At 38.5% G+C, this 19,657-nt stretch overlaps 2 pseudogenes; one reads left to right on the top strand and one right to left on the bottom strand.

Annotated features, from left to right (window-relative positions):
• Positions 1–1,939: 1,939 nt before the first annotated feature.
• Positions 1,940–2,826, top strand: LOC145909221 (uncharacterized; annotated as a pseudogene).
• Positions 2,827–8,129: 5,303 nt separating this feature from the next.
• Positions 8,130–8,643, bottom strand: LOC145909627 (uncharacterized; annotated as a pseudogene).
• Positions 8,644–19,657: the final 11,014 nt, after the last annotated feature.

The following is a 19,657-nucleotide window of genomic DNA, read 5'->3' as shown; positions in this document are numbered from 1 at the left end:
TTCTTTTTCACCTTTTGTTATTTCACCTTCCACCTGTTCATTTAAATGTTTTGTATTGATTTATATTTTTGTATTTATTATTTAAGTGTCTCGAACGCACCAGTCACCGCACGTTGATTTGATATCGTAGCGCTAGCTCCCTTCCTCTCACGTGACACGGTTGGGCCAATGACTGGCGAGAGAAAAGATAAAACCGGACGAACACGAGACGCTAAGAAAAATCGGAGGGCAGACTGTGATTCGTCGGTGCAATTTTTATAGTTTTATGAACAAGATTTTATCTAAACGGTTGTGCTGGAACAGGCTTGTGGTTAGCCGTGAATGCAGCGTCCTGAGAACCAAGGAAAGCGTTTATTTTAAGAAGCGTAACACTTCTTCTATGTCAAATTGCCGTTCATTTTGAGTGATGAAAGTTGCAATAACTTGATACCCAACGTTTATCTTCACACAAACAAAAACAAAGGCAATGCATATTTAGATGTTTTATACGTGGCATCCATAAGGCAAATGTCTTGACCATAACGCAGTAGAAGTCTGCGCTGCCAAGCAAATTGATGGACAAACAGCATCGTTTGTTTTCCAGGCCACCGCAAGGATGAGGGACGGTCTATTCCGTAATAAACGAATTTTTTAAATAACTTAAAGGCATCACGTGTCGTTGTCCAAAAGAGAACTAAAAAGTAAAATAATTGCGTAAAGAACTGAAAGGAAGTAAAGACCAATCAAGAAATAAAGTGAGAAGTTTCGGGTGTAGTAGGGTTTGTTAAACGTAAATAAAAAGGTTTTAACTTCAGTAAATGCCGTGTTGATAAAGAGAGAATGTGATGCACGGGGCAGTTATTTCGCATTTTAAAATTAAAAAAGTAGAAAATGGAAGTCCGATATTATATTCAACAAAAGAAAGGGCAGTCAATTTATTTGAAGGCAAACACAACAAATGACAGTGCATCCTCTTTTTCGCACCACATCAGCTACGGTATTAACCATCGTCAAGAAGGGCCTCTTCTTTAAAATATTCGCCAACCGATTAAAATCGATGTAATGCAATTGTCACGCCACAAACACAAGTTTGTCGTCGATTAAAAGAGGGTTAATAAAGTGATATCGAGTTAACTTTTTAGGATGTTGGTGTAGAAACCCTTGTGATTGTTAGTGCTAAATTTAAGGTCCCTGCGACGTTTCCTTCTTGGTTACGAACAATTGCACACCACGGAACCTTTTACTGCCAAAGGCGCCAAAACGCGATATTTTTGAGAGAAATAGTTGTTCGATTGTCAAGGGGCGCTTCTTCAAACTATTCGACAACAGATTACAATTAACGTAAAATGTAATTGTTACGTCACAAACAAAAGTTTATCATTGTATAAAAAAGAGTTAATAAACCGGTAACGACTTGAAGTTTTAGTATGTTTGTAAAGCGCGGCTTGCGGCCGAACTTACGGCGGTTGATGCACACTGTGACGGTCGCGCGTTTGCCGCACAGCCGCACATCGCCGCCAACGGCTCGAAGTTGAAAAATTTGATATAAAATGACATTTTTGGTCACAGTTTCGTTTGATGTGACAGTTTTGACAAATGACTGGGTTTTGTGCGTGAGAAAATGGTGCCTTGAAAGCAACAAAGCTCCCATGTGGACGTTACAGCAGCGGGATACTGCTATGCTGACCAAATTAGCATGACCTTTTTTCTGCCCGGGCTAGCTATATGTTACAGCTCATTTTCCATGCACCCAGTAGCAGGTATTAAATTATTGTAGCTCTATACTTAAAAAGACTGAAGTTTGTAACAAGTGTGCTGCAATGGATGACGTTTGCTTTGAAACGTTGCTTAATCTACATTCCACAATTGAAGCATATGTTCTGTATGAAAGTTTATCTGGGAGTGAAAGGTAGTGATTAAGTGAGAGTAACCTATATATTCTAGGAAGCAGTGCAGTACAATGGATATTGAACAAAGTTTTAATATGAAGCTTATTGACCTTGTGTCTCAAGCTAACCTAATTTTCAACCCATGTCATCCAGACCACAAAATTAGAGGCAAAACAGATTCTGCATGGAGAAACATTGCCCAGGAATTAAACTCTACTGGTAAGTTTGCATTTTATTACAAAAATAATTGCTAAATTGATTTTTACTTTCAGTTTTGGCGTACGCTGCGAACAGCATATGGTGAAAAACACTGGAGCTCCAAGTGGGTCTGGTACCCTCCCGCCAGAGAGATGGCCATATTACAACCAACTATCATTTTTGGATAGTTATATCAAGCATAGAGGGTATGTGGATGGTATGTAGTAATAAAAAGGATCAGTATGTTAAATGTTTATAATGTTCAAGTGTGTCTTTCATTATTGCAGCACTTTTGCTCATTACCATGAAAGAAGTTATATTTTTGGTTTATAATATTTAAAGAGGATTCCAGCATTGAAAGTACCAGAGAAGATAATTCATTTTCTTCTGATGCTGCTACTGCAGACATGCCTGCAAATGCAACTCAACCAGAAGAACCAAGTTGCAAAAGAAAAAAAACAGACAAACAGAAAGTACAGGTATGCTCAAGCCTATGCTTTAGTTCATGATATTATGAATAAAAACTAAAATCAGTAATGTTTCTGTTTTGCAGACAGAGAATTATTTAAGGCAAAGCTCAAGTCATCTTGCAGAACTCCAGGAAAGGAAATTAGATCGACTAGACCACTTCGGTAAATTTGTGGTGGCACAATTAAGAGAAAAACCTGCAGAGCTTGTGGAGGCGTACATGAAGGAAATAAACAGTGTACTATTTGCGGATTATGCCATGGAGTTTAATGTTGCACAATAGTCCAGTTAGACTAATTTCGTTACTTTCTTTCAATGTTCTTTTCAGTTCTTTTTAATAAAATTTAAAAATGATAAAACAAAACTACATGAAGTTTTAGAGTCAAGCCTTTATATGTGCGTGCTTGGCAGATGTCCGGCCTATATGCTGTGTGCGTATACGCCCGTACAGCCGCACAAGAGCGCCGCAGACTGTCTTGGGATTCCCCGGCCGCAATTGTTTTCCAGTGTGCATCCCGCTTTATGCACCCATCTTGTAATTTGTACCAAATTTACCGAGCAGATCCGTTTGGCCATAGTGCGCTTCACAGTGGTTCGTCTCTGTTGTTCGGTACTCAGTATAGGGTACCCAACGGATCGACGTTGACCGAAAGGTACCACAAAAATGCTAACTGTAAGCAATGAATCATGCTTGTATTTGTTGAAAGTATAGTTTCGCAGTACCAGAAAGCATATTTTCGTTGTCTTAAAAACTTGGGTATCGCCTTTTTTATGATGTGTAACGTGAAAGGCAAAAAAATTTCTTTTTTTGCAAATTCGTGTGTTACTAACATGAATTCGCTGCCTATCTTTGTGTGGTGCTTTCCTTCACAACAACGACGCTATTAATTGTGCTCGGCAGCATGGGTTGCTGTCTTTAACAAAAATATGTGTCTGCGGGTCAGACATGACCGAACAACGTCTGCAAGCGTCCAAGGACGGACGAGTTTGGAGGTGCCCTGCAAAAGTAAGTTTTTATCAATAACGGTGGCTTTATTGATTTCAAAGTGTATATGCTGGGGTTAATCAGAAACGCATGTCGATATTCTTTGAGAGGAGTAACCCCTCCATGGTGCAGCTCCTTACCATCCTCTATCATTGGTCAAAGGAAAGTACTCCGGATGCAATGTGTATAGAGGCAGAGATTGCCAACGGAGCGTGCGTCGATTGGTGCGGTTTTCTTCGCGAGGTAACTAATATCAAACTTGCCATATGACATGTCGTGCGTAACTAATTTGTCTTGGCACGTTTAGATTTGTACAGAAGATCTTATGACCAGTTCTATTTTGGTTGGCGGTCCTGGCCACATAGTGGCTATTGATGAATCGCTGGTGGCGCGAAGAAAGCCCGCGCAATTCCGCAACAATGGGTTTTTGGCGGCATAGATATGCAGACCAAGTAATTTTTATTACAATACCATCAACACAACACGTATATGTTTTTAATTTATATCGTAGACGACCACACCATTACCTTTGCAGACATCGGATACACACATAGAACTGTGAACCATAGGCTTCAGCCAAAAGACTAATGCGAAGAAAAAACGGGGTGTCCAGGGAATTCATTCCATCTTACTTGGACGAGTTTTTGTGGAGACAAAGGAGGCCAAAATTTCATTACATTTGTTTTCTAAATTGCTAAAAATAGACTACAAGCTAACAAGGTCAATTATTCCAAACTTTGCGAGAGGAACTGCTGTTAAAAAAAAACTAACGACTGGTCCGATTAACGTGAATTTTGGTATGATTGTACAGAAGGGACGGTGTTATGAGATGATTGTAATTTTAATCGAATTCATTTATCATCAACGTTGTTACGCCACAAACAAAAGTTTACGACTTGTGTTTTTAGTATATGCTTGTTATATGTCCCTTCTTGTCATTCGTACTAAATTTCAAGTTTCTGCGAAGTCAACGTCATGGTTACGAACTATACAATTAAGTCTGCACGACATCTCCTTCAGGGTGACGTAGAATTGTTTACTTTGTGACATATTTACCGCCAACGGCGCTAATACACGCCTTTTTCATATTGCACACCCTTGTGGTCGAAGTTCAAAGTACAGGTGTTTCACAGGAAGCAAGATGTTTTGTTAACAATGTAAAGAACAAGTTCACACCAGAAACTAATTTGAGTAAAATGGTGAGTAGATGGTTTAGCTTGACACAAAACTTTGAGCATACTTACATATTTTAGCCAAATACATCGTCACCATCACAGAAAAAAATGAGCAAAATTTGCAGGTTGTTGGTGTTGACTAGTTCAGTTCAGTTATTATGTCAAAAGCTTTTTATACTAAATTCAGCCAATGTTGCAGTGGGTATGTTCAATGGAACAAGCAAAGGATTTAGAAATTGGAAATTTTCTTAAGTTCATTAAGAGATCATTTGGAAAAGATAGGTTTCCTTTTCAGGGCAGTAGGCAGTTTTCTGGTGCAGATTGTTTTATAACCCCTGTTGTACGTTTGCAGATGTTTGAAATGGGACAAAAGCTCCTGCACCCCTTACATCACTTAACGTCGAGCTGCAATTCCTATACATTGAAAAACGTTAAACAATGCTATATCCCTTTTCAGTTACAAGAACACCCAAATCCTTGCAGAAACCGTTCGTGTATTCAAGGGACAAAAAAAAAATTGGAAGCTTCCCTGCAAGTGCAGAAGGCCTTCCCTAATGTGATGTCAGGCCTGCAAGATTATGCTGAGTTCGTGGAATCCCAACATTCAAATGGTGGCAAGGTTCAAAATAGGACATTGCAGAAACTGAGCCCATTCAAGGTGAATGGAATCCTGAGGGTTGGTCGCTTACAACATGCCTGCTTACCAAATGAAACAAAGCACCCGATGGTACTGCCCAGTCGTGTGACTGGACTCAGAAGCGCTTTGGATTTTGAAAGGTCTGTTCGCCATTACCTGAATGACTGTATAAAATGTCGCCTTTGGAATGCAGAGGCTGAAAAACAAAGAATGGCACCATTGCCATATTTTCGTGTGACAGGTGTGGACTATTTTGGTCCCCTGCTGATAAAATTTGGACGCAGTCATGCGAATTGCTATGTTTGTCTTTTTACCTGTATGGCTACTAGCATGGTATCAAAGAACACTATACAAAGGAAGGTCAACTAGTGTTTGTTGGTCACGCTTGAGTAACACTTGATTAGACTAACCTGACATACGTTTCACTGTATACTTGCGTGGTGAAAAAAATCATATTTTCTTGCAAATTGCCAGAGGTTATTAGGGATCTTTTGTTTGAAAATATGGATGATGCGATACTTAAACAACATAAAGACACTGATTTTAAGTCCAATTCGCTGCAGTCCGCCAGCAGTTTTCGCCACGTAAATTTAACTGCAATCGCTGACGCTCTAACCTTAACTTTAAATTAAAATGGTATTGCCCTTGCGAAGAACTTATTGGAATCTTATTTGATCAACAACAAAAAAGATGAAATTGTTGGAAAATTTCCATTGCTGTCAAGATGCTCAAAAGTATTTTGTTGAGAATGTCAGCAATTCGGTAGCTGCAGAAAGTTTGCTACACCTTATTACCCAAATCATCACAAGCAATGAGGCACCAAAAGTAACCTCATATGGCCAAATAAAAGCATTTGGAAATGATACACTGGAATATATTGGAGGCTATCTTATTAGAAAAACTACAACCAAGTTTCCAGCGATGAATGAAGTTGTTGCATGTTATGTAAATCATCGCCACATGGGTCTATGATTAAAATAATGGAAAGAGCTTCTGGCTGTTTGAAATACCCTGCAGATGATTTTTTATTATTTTTGCAACATATTTATTCAAAATTGTCAAAACAAATTTTAAATGTTACTAGAACAACTTTGTGTCCACGCTTCTGGTTTCAGAAAACATGTTTCGCGTTTTATTAAAGCATCTTCAGTTCTACAAACAAAATAAACAGAAAAGACATAGTTAGACGCTAAAAATGATAAAACTGGCCGAACAGTAGAAACCTCTGGTGCTAACATACTGCACGACGCTCGGATCAGATGTTACAAGTGACCTACTTTTTTATCACCACAGGCGTACATTGGTTAATCAGGTGAAACAACGATAAAAAGATTGTAATAAAATAAATAAATGAAATGAAATGGGTGGAGGGTCACGTAACTGACGGTAAAATTAATTTTTGCGTTTAAGTGTTTGTGCCATTTGTCCTCGTATATGTCCAATTGGTCCATGGGCGGTTGTTGTAAAAACACAACAGAGTAGCATTCAGCTAGCTTTGATCTTTCGCTGAATTGTTGATGGTGGTGTACTTCGTAATGGCGGAGTAAAGCACTTTTGTCACTCGTGGCCCTGGTGTTAAAAGTTCTCCACATTTGTCGATGTTGGTTCCATCTGGTGGAAAACTTCTTTTTAGTTTGTCCCACATATTCTGCATATTGCCACATATATGCCATAATTGGTGCAGCTTAATTGGTCGTGGAGCTTCACCAAACCAGACGGAGTGCCGACTTGATGAACCTCATCCACCATGCTTTTGAGACCCTTGAAGTGTCCACACAGGCCGCAGCTACCACAAGGCTTTGAATAGCCCGGCCCCGTGTGGGTGACTGTGGCAGTTGCTTTAAAGGAAGTTAGCCAACTTTGCAATGTCCGTGGTTTTTTAAAAGTTACCCTGGTCTTTTCTGTTTATTTTGTTTGTAGAACTGAAGATGCTTTAATAAAAAGCGAAACATGTTTTCTAAAACCAGAAGCGTGGACACAAAGTTGTTCTAGTAACATTTAAAATTGAATTGATGGTTAACTTGTGTCACGTGAAAGAAGTGCTGCTGGTTAGGTAGATTTCATGAAGTAAAAACATTTTATTGTCAAAACAAACCAATAGCACGTTAACAAAAATCAACTTTAAAAATGTATCGCATGATATAATATCTGGAATACACTTCGAAAATTTTAAAACTTCAAAAATTTTAAAACTTCAATTGCTGACATGTCTGACAAAAGTGGTAGACACTTAAACCACCTCACGGACGGGCGTAACGGGACTTTCCCGTTTCATGCGTGGCTACTCTACATTAGTTTTCACGAAGACTTTGCAATATTATTACTCAAATATTAAGTTTGTTTACGCAAAAACGTTGTTACACACTAAGAGCATTTTTTTTTGGTAGATTTGCCTACCAAAAAGACCAAGAATTTTGATACTTTAGGACGTGTGTAGCATTGCCGAAGCATGTGGTGAACGAAACAAACGTTTCGTTGATGGAATATGTTTTGCTTGCTTTTAAAATACCTCTATGCAATGCCTTGATAACTATTTTAGTTCAGAAAGAATGATATTTCCAACAAACATGTGTGCAAAGCTAGTTTAACATATCACGAAAACCGGGGAAATCCCGTTTCGCCCGTCCGTGAGGTGGTTTAAGTGTCTACCGACAAAAGTGTCTGTAAAATGTTGTCATATATTGTAAAGCTTTTTGTTAGAGTGTTGTCCCATGCATTTGCAAAGAAGTTGTTTGAAAAAATGTATTAAGGTGCAAACAATCAATCTAAGGGTCTTAGAGGTGACTTAAAAATAAATTCTAGAATGACCCTCGGCTCTTTTTTTTTAAGTGGCTTCTCAAAAACATCAGGATTTGTGATCTTCGCCCAAGTTGCCTCTGTAATTTGGGCACACATATTAATGCATCATATTGTTTTCCCCCAATTTTTTTGTAATTACAGGAAGTGTTACAAACACAAATTCATACCAAATTTTCGAAGAATGCCTCCAAGTTGTCTTGTGTGAATGAATGGAAACATACATATTGGGTGTCATTTTTTTGGAGCAGTTGCTTGGACAATTCAATGTAATTGTTTGTCGTAAAAATTGGACCAAAAAGCGTGCTGCAAGCAATCGCTTATACTCTCCTGCATGATTCTTCTCCACTGGTTTCTAACGTAAAAGCGTATGGTACAAATACCAGCATTTTCAAACTTTTCGAAACAAAGATTCTATACTACCTTCCATGACAAAAACTTGTTGACAAACATTTGCAAAAAATCTAATCGCTCATCACTTGCATGTCGAATTGGACATTCCACAGAGCAATTCATTACTTCAAACCATCTGAACAATACGTAAGCTTAAAGAATCTAAAAAATAGTTTGTTGCAAAACATACTCTGCAAACAGAAGATGTGCCCATGGCACCTGGCATGGATTCCAAACACTTTCCAGCTTAGTGTTTGTGTTGCAAGTCCAACTTTCATCTGTGGGAATTAGAAAAAATTCCAAATCTATGGACTACTAAATGTGTAAGTCTACCAAAAGAGAACTGTTTCGCTATGTAATAGCTCATCAGGTTACCTGGCAGGCAACAACAGTTCCATTTAACCCAAAATGTAATGACCGGGTTAATTATTAAATGTTTAAAAGTAATATCAATATAGTTAAAATATAAAATTTACTCAAAAGCAAAAATATTTGAATTCTGTACTTTACTAAAAGGATTTTATGAAATATGAGCTCTTGACAATTTGGTTCTGCTCAAAATGGAGCTTTTTGTTCTTCATTGTAAAGTTGTACCATATGGCTCCACAGAAATGTATTTAGTTCTCCCTGGTTAGGAAGCAAAAAAGAGTTTCTAGCAGTCTATGAAAAACATACTTTTGTTAATTGCTTGGAGTTTCATGCAAATTAACCTTACTTTCAACAGATGTGAAGGTCAGAGCACAAAAATATTGACAGACTCTGAGAAAACAGATTGGGAGCGACAAAAGGTTTGTCTAGGGGTATGCTTTTTAAGGCACTTAGTTTATAGAGTTACCATCAGCCACAAGCGCATAAATTTCAACACCATGTTTCTCCAATTGAAAAAGCACTTTCCAAAACATGAGTGCAAGTTCACTTGCTGTCGTTGAATGGGTGGGAAACCAAGCAATTGGATATAAGATCTCTCTCTTGATAGTGCTTACATAAAAAAACTGTAAGCAAAGCAACAACATAATAAGTCCAGTAAGTGTTGTAGATTAGGCAAGTAAGTGTCATCACCAAGAATATGTGCTTGAGAATTGATTCTGGGAATCATTTCCCATTCTGTTGCAATTTGGCCCTGAAGATTTCCACCTTATAATATATATAACAACTGTCTAGGAAACTTTCGTTTCAGTATCATTATCCAACTCACGATTTTCACGGTTGGAAATGTTGTCACCCAGTTCAAGGAAAGGCTTTATGAAATAACAAATGGTATAGCAACTGGTGACAACCACTCAGTTGCTATTGCAAATATAGCAATGCATCATATTGTTGCCGGAGTGGCACATGTGTTATGTCAGGCCGAAATTTTCAAGAGATTTATTGATGTATATCAGCACTCACAATGCCGAAAGTAAATGGTTGTCGTATCCATGATGGATATTGACGTTGGTCAGAGAAATAATGTTTTTTTTTTCTTTCCAATTCCTGCAAGTGCTCAGCGATTACTAGCTTCAGTCGTTGCAGTTGATCATCACTATCATGGTCGTTAGGCACAGTATCGGTGCTGCTCAAAATCTCGTCCATAAGTGGAAAGTTAGCAAAGTTGTCATTTTTTGTTCGCCTCTTTCGGAAGCGTTTAGCTTCTCTCGAGCTTCTATTATATTTATTCCACCTCCTAGCATATGACAATTAAGGTGATTTAGTTTGCCAAAGATGTCTGCCAAATAAGCCAGGGGAAAAAATATATGTTGAATTCTCAATGTGTGTAAATGTTGAATCCTCGAAAACCTATTGTATGTGGTTTTCTCTGCTTTGCAATAAGGTATGCAACTTCATATGGTGCGGTAAGAAATGGTTTATCAATTGGTACAAACCCATGAAAGCATTCGAATCAAATCGAGCTCTCTTTTCTTTAAATTGATCCATTGTGACGTCTTTATACTTCCCTGTTCCGTGAACTTTGGTGAAATGTTCTCGTAATTTTGCTGGTGCAAGGCTGGAATTACTTAACTTGGAATTGCACAGGAAGCACTGTGGTCGCTGAGTTCCATCCGACTCGGTTGTGCAAGTAAATCCGTACCTGACAATACCTTCCGACCATTTTCTTTGTTGGCATATTATGCGTGCAATGCAAAAGATAATATTCTTTATGCGTCTATTATGCAATTAGGCGAAACTTCTCATTGCTTTACAGCTTGTGCTAATTAAATAATGTAATTGTTAACGGTGCCACATCTTGTAAGGACCTTGATAATTAATCCTAAGTTGTCTGTCTGTTTTAAGTTTTTACGACATATATATTTCGCCTGTCTGTGTAGAAATCATCAGTATCGCTGAAAAACAACACAACAACGGAGTTAACGATTTCACGATTAGGTAAGGAGCGACTAAACTGTCGGCTTGTTTGTGGGGACGCTCGATAAAACATAAAAGAAAAAAGGGAGAACGCAACAAGCTGCAAACGATAGCGGTAAAAAATGCCGGCTGTGATCTGGCTCTACGTCATTGATAAGCTTGTCACAATGACAACACAGTTGGTGGACACTTCAACGGTAAGCGGAAATAAAAACAAAACCGATACTTACATCGTATGAGGCAACATAAGGGGGTTGATGTTAATTTTTGCCTTGATTTTGTGAAACCATTTGTCTTCACATATATCCAATAAATGCACTGGGGGTTGTTCTACGATGACGACTTTGAAGCATTTTGCCATGTCAACATGTCGGTGCTGCTTGTGTTGTGCGTGGTAGTGGTGGAGCAACGCAGCTCGGTCGGTATTTCCGTTGTCTTTTCCCTTTTCCAAACGGCTCGATGTCCGTTCCATCGAACGTTTTAATGTGCCAGAAGAACGACTATTAAAATAAAAATCTGCATGGCAGCAACATTATAGCAGTAAAACATTATCTGCAGTGACAATTTTAGTCAGATGATTTCCATGTGATTTAATCAGAGGTTAACGGTCTAAGTCGCATAACATGCTCAATTCGAATGTGTGTTGTCGCTGGGGCAAGACACAGACATTATTAAATGAGTCGCATTAAGCTATTAATTTTGTCATCTCCTAATGGTCGAATATAAATGCGATATCAGTTGGGGTTCGACTTGAATGCAAGTATTTGTATAGTAAAACTCCCATACCTCGTTTATCTTCGGATTTTGTATTGGTTGATTGATGATAATGGGTGTGATGATGATGTCCTTCCACAGTCTGATGATAATGTACTTCACCAGTATGTAGGTGTAAGTTCTGGAATGGAACCAGCAAAAGTTACCAAAGACAGCATGGTCGTTGAAATATTCTAAAATCAAACACTGTTTCCGAACTTTTTGTGAAAAAAAATCTGTCAGTCACAAATTATTTTCTCCAGCCCTACCACTAATATAGCAAATCTTAATATTCAAGAACAACAAGCTTACCCCGGCAACAATGTTTTGTGAGCTTTCTCCTTCTGTTTGTTGTTCGGCCATTCCTGGATTAGCAGGTGTAGTTCAATTCACATTCTTTCTTCCAGTATTTTGTCAATCAACATTTCACTCAACATGCTTCCTTCCACAATCAAACCTAGTTTCCAATCTCGGCGGCAAAATGATTCACGGACAATCTGCCTACCAACAAGCCGTTGACGAACGAGACGTCGACAAAACGATTATTGAACGAATCGCATTACATTGTTGATTTCATCCTGGGAAATTGTAAGGGGGGAAATTTTTGCTTGCTGAAATGATTTTGATAAAGCCGCGTTTATTTTGTTGAAAATAAGGTCATATGATTGTTTTCTAGCAGAGTTCAATTCAGTAACATTCAAAATTACAATATTTCTTGCATCTATGTATGGCTCCAAAACCATATTTGTTTGAATAATGCGATCTGTAGACTTTGACACGTTGAAACATCGTGGCTTGCGACGGACAAAAGTCTTAGGTTTGGCTGGGGTGCTGGATGAATATGTACCGGTCTTAACTTTCTTGTAAAATAAAATGCAATAACCCGTAAGTATCCTTTCCTGGACATTATTCCATGCGATCGTCATTAAAATCTGTCAAATGAAATTTATTGAATTTGTACTTCAAATAATGGCCTGAGTTAACACCGGATCCAAAATGTACAACAACAGACATACCACACGTTTATTGCTTTTCTTGCCACTTCAATTCCTGAAAACAACAATGCATAATACGTCAGTTGGAGCTCACTGCTAATCTTCTTCTCTGTATCCGAATTACAATGGGAACAATGGCTGACGGCTACTGAGATTACTGTTGTCCGGGATGAGATCGAACAATGGCAACGTCAGTACAGATTGCTCATTCTGAAATTTCTCCTCGTTGCTACAGGTCTTGCAAGTTTTAGATGTATGATATACTTAAACGACCAGTTTAATCTACAACTCTTTATTACGGAAGCAAAATTAAAAGCATTAAAAATCCAGTAGGGTCCTACTGCTCATTTAAATTAAGTTGATTACAAACGCCTTCGACCAATTTCAAGTATGATAAGGAATCAACGTAGTTCTGTGCAAGATGACAAACTATGTGACCAAAACTACCTTCTATCGTGGTTTTAATGGGAAAAACACAAGGGCGATCTAACAAACATTGAATAGCTTGTAACACCGAATTTAACCAACATTTATTGTTTAAATTTGGAAGACCGGGAAAAACCAGCTTGTTTTTAACAATCCAAGTATTTAATTTATCACTGAAACTAACCGATTCCTGGACAAGCGCAAACACAATCCAAATACGATATCGCGCAACGTCGAACTCTATCTTATCAATCCCAATTATGTTGTTTGCAATTTTTTCTACGATGAAACATACACACAAACCGCAACTAGACAGATCGCTCTGATGTACTAGCGAGTCGGATTTAGAAGAAAGGTCACGACCGGTTATTGAAACAAAAATCGATTGTTAAGTCGTTGTGTGTATTCAATAAGTTTTCCCACGAGGTCTACTGCAAAGGGAACACAAATCTGACCACGAAACTGACTAACGACAGGGCATGACGAGGGCGATGTCAAAAATTGAACTTCGGGTAAAAGTTATATGATGCCAAATCAAATCTGCAATTTTTTTTACAGTGGATAAGTGTTAACATTGGTTGTGGGGAAAGTGGTACATGAGTAAAAACTACTTTTGTTTCTTTTCCTCTTTTTGAACTTTGACTCCACAACCAATGTACGTTTGGTGGTTTTAATAGTATTTTGCGTTTGGGATTTGTTCGGTTGTTCACAAAAGCTCAACATAGAATCTGAAAACTTAATACGTAATAGCATCATAATATTTTGAGACAAAATAGTCTACACGAGCTATTCTTTTTCTATTGAATATATTTGTGTTCAAATCACCGAAATGCTCCTCAATTATTCCTTGGGTTTTGTTATTGCGTAAAACTGTTTGGCGTACACAACTTTTCATGACGTTACAGTCTGTGGAATAAGGGTAAAACATTTTCGCCTGCTCGTTACTAGTTTTGCCGTCGTGAACATGCCGTGACAAACCCCAACCAATATCTTTGATGTTGCACATATTCTACTTAAAACCACTTCAAATACACTTTCACAAAAACTGGGATTACAATAAAGTTTATTTTCTATTTTTGTTTCGTTTTGTTTGTACACATGTGAAATTAAAAATTCATCTAATTTGCGTTTGTATCGACAATAAAATGGATACTGTTTTTCCTGTGATTTGTCAGTATCTTTCACGCCATTGTCGTCAGTCATATTACCATTGATGTTAGCCCATCAAAATGTGTCTGAAGTAATGAGCCAAAACAAGTACGTTTTTGATAGTTTGGAACTTTTGCGATGTTTGCTGAACAACGACAGTCTTTTGTATTTCCTTGTCATAAACCTCACAAAATTTCAGAAGCTTTTTGAGTGGCCTGTTATTTGGCATAAACTTAAACCACTCTTTCTACAAAACTTTTCAATGTGTTCCACAGCCAGTAAAGTAGAGATATGCCCTTCTAGGCTGCGCAGCCCTACGTCCGAGAGATGGAGTTGGTCGCTCCAATTATCTTTGTCGTTGGAGATATTACAATCCAAGAAGGTGAGCGCATACTCCTCGGCAAGGTTGTGCAGTACCCAGTTGGCTTGTTGGACGCAGTGTTCATGAAAACCAGACTGTTGCAAGATCCCAGCCATCACAACCTGCATACAAATATGGCACGGTCACAGGGAAAAAATGTAGTTTAACTCCTGGCAGTAACAGGAACAAACAGCACTTTTGTATAATACATGCAACCAACCTGAGACTTGGTCTCTCGGCATGCGGGTCACCACCATAACAGTATCGGGACCGATTTTCAACATCTGATCGAGGTGTGCCAACAAACACCTCGAGCAGATGTTCAAAATCAACTGACCCGAACCATTTCCCGTCCGCTCCATGGTCAATGTTCCCCCTGGAATAGAAATAGCACTTAGCGTAAAAAGTTCACTATTCGACGATACCACCTGGGGGCAGTCACCAACAACACGGAAGGAAGTATGTCTGCTTTCCCGAAACTCCAACTTTATATTTCTTGGGCGGCGTTCTTCTTCCTATCGTCGATATACACAGCAATGTCGTTGGTTCACACGTAGCAAGTTGAGAAAGTAAAAATGATAGGCTGATGTGAAATGCGACGGATGCAGTACAAACCAAACCTGACGGCTTCTTAACCAATTTATCGTCAGCCAATCTTCTCCTACAGACCCGTAAAGGGCTCTATGTCGTCACAGACAGTGACCTGCTGTTGAGTGCATTTCGCTGGGAAACTTTTTAAACCGTTGCTGCCTGCTCCAGACAAGCATGGCCCAGAAAGGTTTCATGGTATTGCTTGGTGACTTCTGAAAAAGAATAGCAGCAGATGGATATAGTTGTGGAGTTATTACAACAAATTGGTTCTGTTTAAGGGAAGCGATTGCTGGCAAATGTCTACAAACACTAATAATATATGTTTCTGGCGATTCTATTGCACTAACAATATGAATTCCTAAAACTAACCCTAGTAGCAGAAAAAGTCTGCATTTTTTACCTATGGTTCTGTGTTTCTCTTTTCTGTAACCTGGTTTCTCTATTAGCAGTGCGAAAAAAGCATACACAAAAACAAAATATAATGCCACAGCAAGAACGACTCTTTTCTAAAGTGTTCATTTGAAACCGACGTTTTGTCTTCCTCAGGGTTATGTCAACAATAATGCAACAAGTGCATAAACACTAAAAACGTATATAAATAAAAAAAAATGGGAATTGATAACATTGGCACCACTTGTATGGTCACGTTACCATGTGTGTAGCGGGCGGTTTCACCGATTTGTGCTGCACCGTAGTCCCTAACACGGAATGTAATACTGGTTTGGCGTAGCTTAAAACGGTCGCACTCCCCAGGTCAATCGATCAGTTTAATACATAATAAACAAGCGCACGGGTTTTTATAATAAAGGGTTATTTGAGTTTTATCTTCCATGCTGTAATAAAGGTTGCATGGCCAGTTGTCATTTTGGCGTCTCTCATCCAAAATTGTTCATTTTAAATAAATATTGTTGGAATGTTTGCATCAAGTTTCAATTAAAATCAGGTTAGTAGATAATATTATTTATCAAATAGGATAAATAATATTATCTGGCTTTGATAACAAAACGGTTGTTGCCAGAAAACACACTATGATATCGACGCTACAGAAACGTGGGGCCAGGGACCACAATTTACTGCCGTAGGATCCGTTGTTGTTTCAGACCTAGGAGCGCTGCACACCAACATCACAACGTGCGATTAAGACCTACGATGATTCAACAAGCGCAACCTCCATACGATCCCGACCATCTCCAACCAAAACCACCACGTTTGAACTGTCCTCGGGACGTTAAGGTCTGTCGATGTGGATCAAAGGAAACGTTCTGAGAACCGAGTTGGCGTTTCGATGGGTTTTGCTTTGGCCAGCACGGCCGGGTGGCCACCTTTCGTCACATGCAGCTTGTCGCAACCCATCACCTCCCAGTGCGACTGGCTGCGACAGACGGTGATTCTCCGTGAGGAAATCACCTTTACATGGGCGCCTGACTCGATAACCTTTATGGTTTTATCGGTGCCCATTTCATTTCCTTTTTTTTTTATGATTTGATTTGACTATGGGAGGTTATGAAGTGACGAAGGTTTTGTTTAAACTTTTTCAAGAGCAAAACGTACAAGATTCTACCCCAGGCTTTAGGGCAGATTCTTTCGTCATTTTGTCTGACTCCAATAGTGAGACTTAATTGTTGGAAAGTATTATAGTTGGCTCACATTATTTCTGAAAAAAATACTCGAGGTGAGCCAAAACCATGTGCAGCATACTATTAAGTGTAAGAAAAGAGTGTTCAATGTTAATCAACTGATCAGATAGAACGAACAGCCATGTATTTAGCGAGACTTCTTCCAATTGCCCCAAACTGCACGAGGGGTCCAAGGTTCAACCGATGTTCCGCGGAACACCAGTAAATTCACTTTTTTTATAAAAATAATCATCCACTATCACCAGTTTGTAACCTGTTAAGTACTTCCTTGAAAAATACTGTGTTAAGTGTATAAGAATATTTTTTTCTGGAAAACACTAACTTTGCAGCACTGGTAATTTCCAAAAGAGTTCGTTTACAGTATTTGTTGTGAAGCAGGAAAGCGTTCAAATAAGTCACGTTTTTTCACACTAATTGCGTGTTCACGGTTTTCCATCGCTTAAAGGTTTGCTTGCGGTTGTTGTCTGTGACGTAAGTTTCGATACAAGTAAGTTCGCATGATTCGTAACAATAGTGCATATAACTCTGACAATGTATTTAATTTTTGGAGATGAAAAGCGAGATGAAACACGTGTATATTTTTTTGGATTTTCTGGACATCATAATGACATTAGAGGTGATATACATTGCCTTTATATCTTGTACATACGTGTATGTGTTGTTGAGTTTGAGTGGCTACAGTGTGGACCTGCGATAATTGCCATTAAAAGTGGACTTGCCCATTTACGCGCGACAATTAGAAAGCCTAGTAACAGAAGGTATAACACGTGATGATATGAATTGCGAATTTGACACGTACAATTTTTCAACGCGAAAAAAGCTTCGGACGTTTTTTGAATCTCTCATGTGTGAGGAAAGCAGTTAAATTGTTATTAATAGCTGGCAAAAAGAAGTAAACTAATCTATAAACCATAGAATTAACATCTAGCGCCATCTTTCGGCCAACACACGCAATCTACGTTGCTCCGAACTAATGCAATCTGTTCGAAATGACGGGGGCATTAATTCAGTTCAGTTGCGGCATCGTAGAAGCGGATCATGAACCCTGAACCAAAATCCACTCAAATTATGTAGCTGTTCTGCAACAAGTGCTTCAAACGCTGGAAAGGCGACCTACATCGTGTACGCAAAGGGGACCGCGCTGCAGCACCACCTGTCAATGTGGGCTTATCAGAAACACTAAAGCAGTGTTTCTTAACCTTTTTTTGATCGCGAACCCCTAAAACATTCTTTGAAAAGCTATGGACCCCTTTGCAAGAAACACAATGCAAATGTCGAAAAATTAAAATTCGTGGACAGCGAAACCTTATATTCGTTTCATGGACCCCTTAATGTATCTTCTCGGAACCCTTGGGGTTAAGAACCCCTGCACTAAAGATTCTTGCAAAAGAATAAAACATAATACAAAATAAAATATTTTTATATTTACAGCACATCACAAACAGATGTTTTAGACCAGTGGTTCTTAACTGGTAAGGGCGTGAACCATTATGAGAATCTTCAACTTTACATGACAAAATACCACTGTTTTGGACATTTCATTTTTTATGATGTATTTGCAGAAACATTGTACGACGGCTTGTAATCTGATTAAATGATCCAAAATATTTAGACAAATATCAAATAAAACAGATCTGTAGGTCAATAAATAAATATTTGGAAATGTGTTGAATGCCCTAAAAACTAGATTACTGATTGCATACACCATTTTGCCTGTTTGTGTATGAATGGAGAGCTGTAGCAAGATAGTGTAGACTTGGGGTGAAGTTTTTTTGTAAAAACTGTACCTATATAGGGGAAAGATTAGGTATGATAATGCTATAAAAAGAATGAAGAAGTTTACACACCTTTACACTATGCAACTCAGGAATACATGATGAAAGTTGATCAAGTAACTGAAGCAAGATTTATGTCCTCATGTATTGAAGGAATATAAACCAATATCTGCATTGAGTGATCGTAATTGCTTCTACAGAGCTTTTAGCCAAATGTTGTTCGGTTCCCAAAACCATCATGTTCAAGTAATATATTAATCAAATTAAAATTAAATCATGCCCACCTACGAACAAACTGTACAATGTACAGGTCTGATGGAGTACGCCGATTGTATCCATATGTATGCAGCTAGTGCAGCTTTCCATGTCTCAGTTCATTCTTTGTGCCGAGCACCGTCAAGGACATGATGCTTCTTCGACACCTGTAGGCACCATCATGTGGACAACCATACCAACCAAACACCCATCACCGGCCATGCATTACATCCAGTTGTACACATTGCCTCAGATCAGAAACAGAATTATCCCCACACAGACAGAAATTGACAGTCGAGAACACTTACCAGAAATGTCCTTACAACTGAATCATGCGAACAGACAGATATCAATAGTCCAGACGAGTTCACTCACAAGAATTAGCCAACAGCCAGAAACAAATTAGACATCCTAAACAAAGCAGTCACAGGAATAAGAAATGTGCCAGTTGGAACCAAAGAAAATGTACATTATTTATTTGACAACTCCAATAATACAAAAAGAAGAAAAAGCAACCAAGCTTCACAATATTGTGATGATTGCGGAGCATGGTTAGTCGAGTCGAACACCAAAATATATTTTTTTAAATCAAGTTTATTCACCATATTTTATACAAATGGTCAACTGCAACAAAAATTCATTTCACCACAACCTGAAGAAAACAACATAAGAACAATAACCCGTTACTACACTAAGCTTAAAATCCTGGATTGAAAATAAGACTTCTTCCATTGCAACATATAAATACCTCGGAACTTTCCCTGGACATCTCAATAACGGAAACAGAAAATCAATTGTTAGACGAGGCAGATGGACCAGAAACATCTCAACCCAAAACCAAGGTCATTTAAA

The sequence above is a fragment of the Ascidia mentula genome, chromosome 7 (genome assembly GCF_947561715.1).
Source record: "Ascidia mentula chromosome 7, kaAscMent1.1, whole genome shotgun sequence".
NCBI lineage: Eukaryota > Metazoa > Chordata > Ascidiacea > Phlebobranchia > Ascidiidae > Ascidia > Ascidia mentula.
Note: the sequence above shows the minus strand (reverse complement) of the source record. Positions and strands in the feature narration are given on the sequence as shown.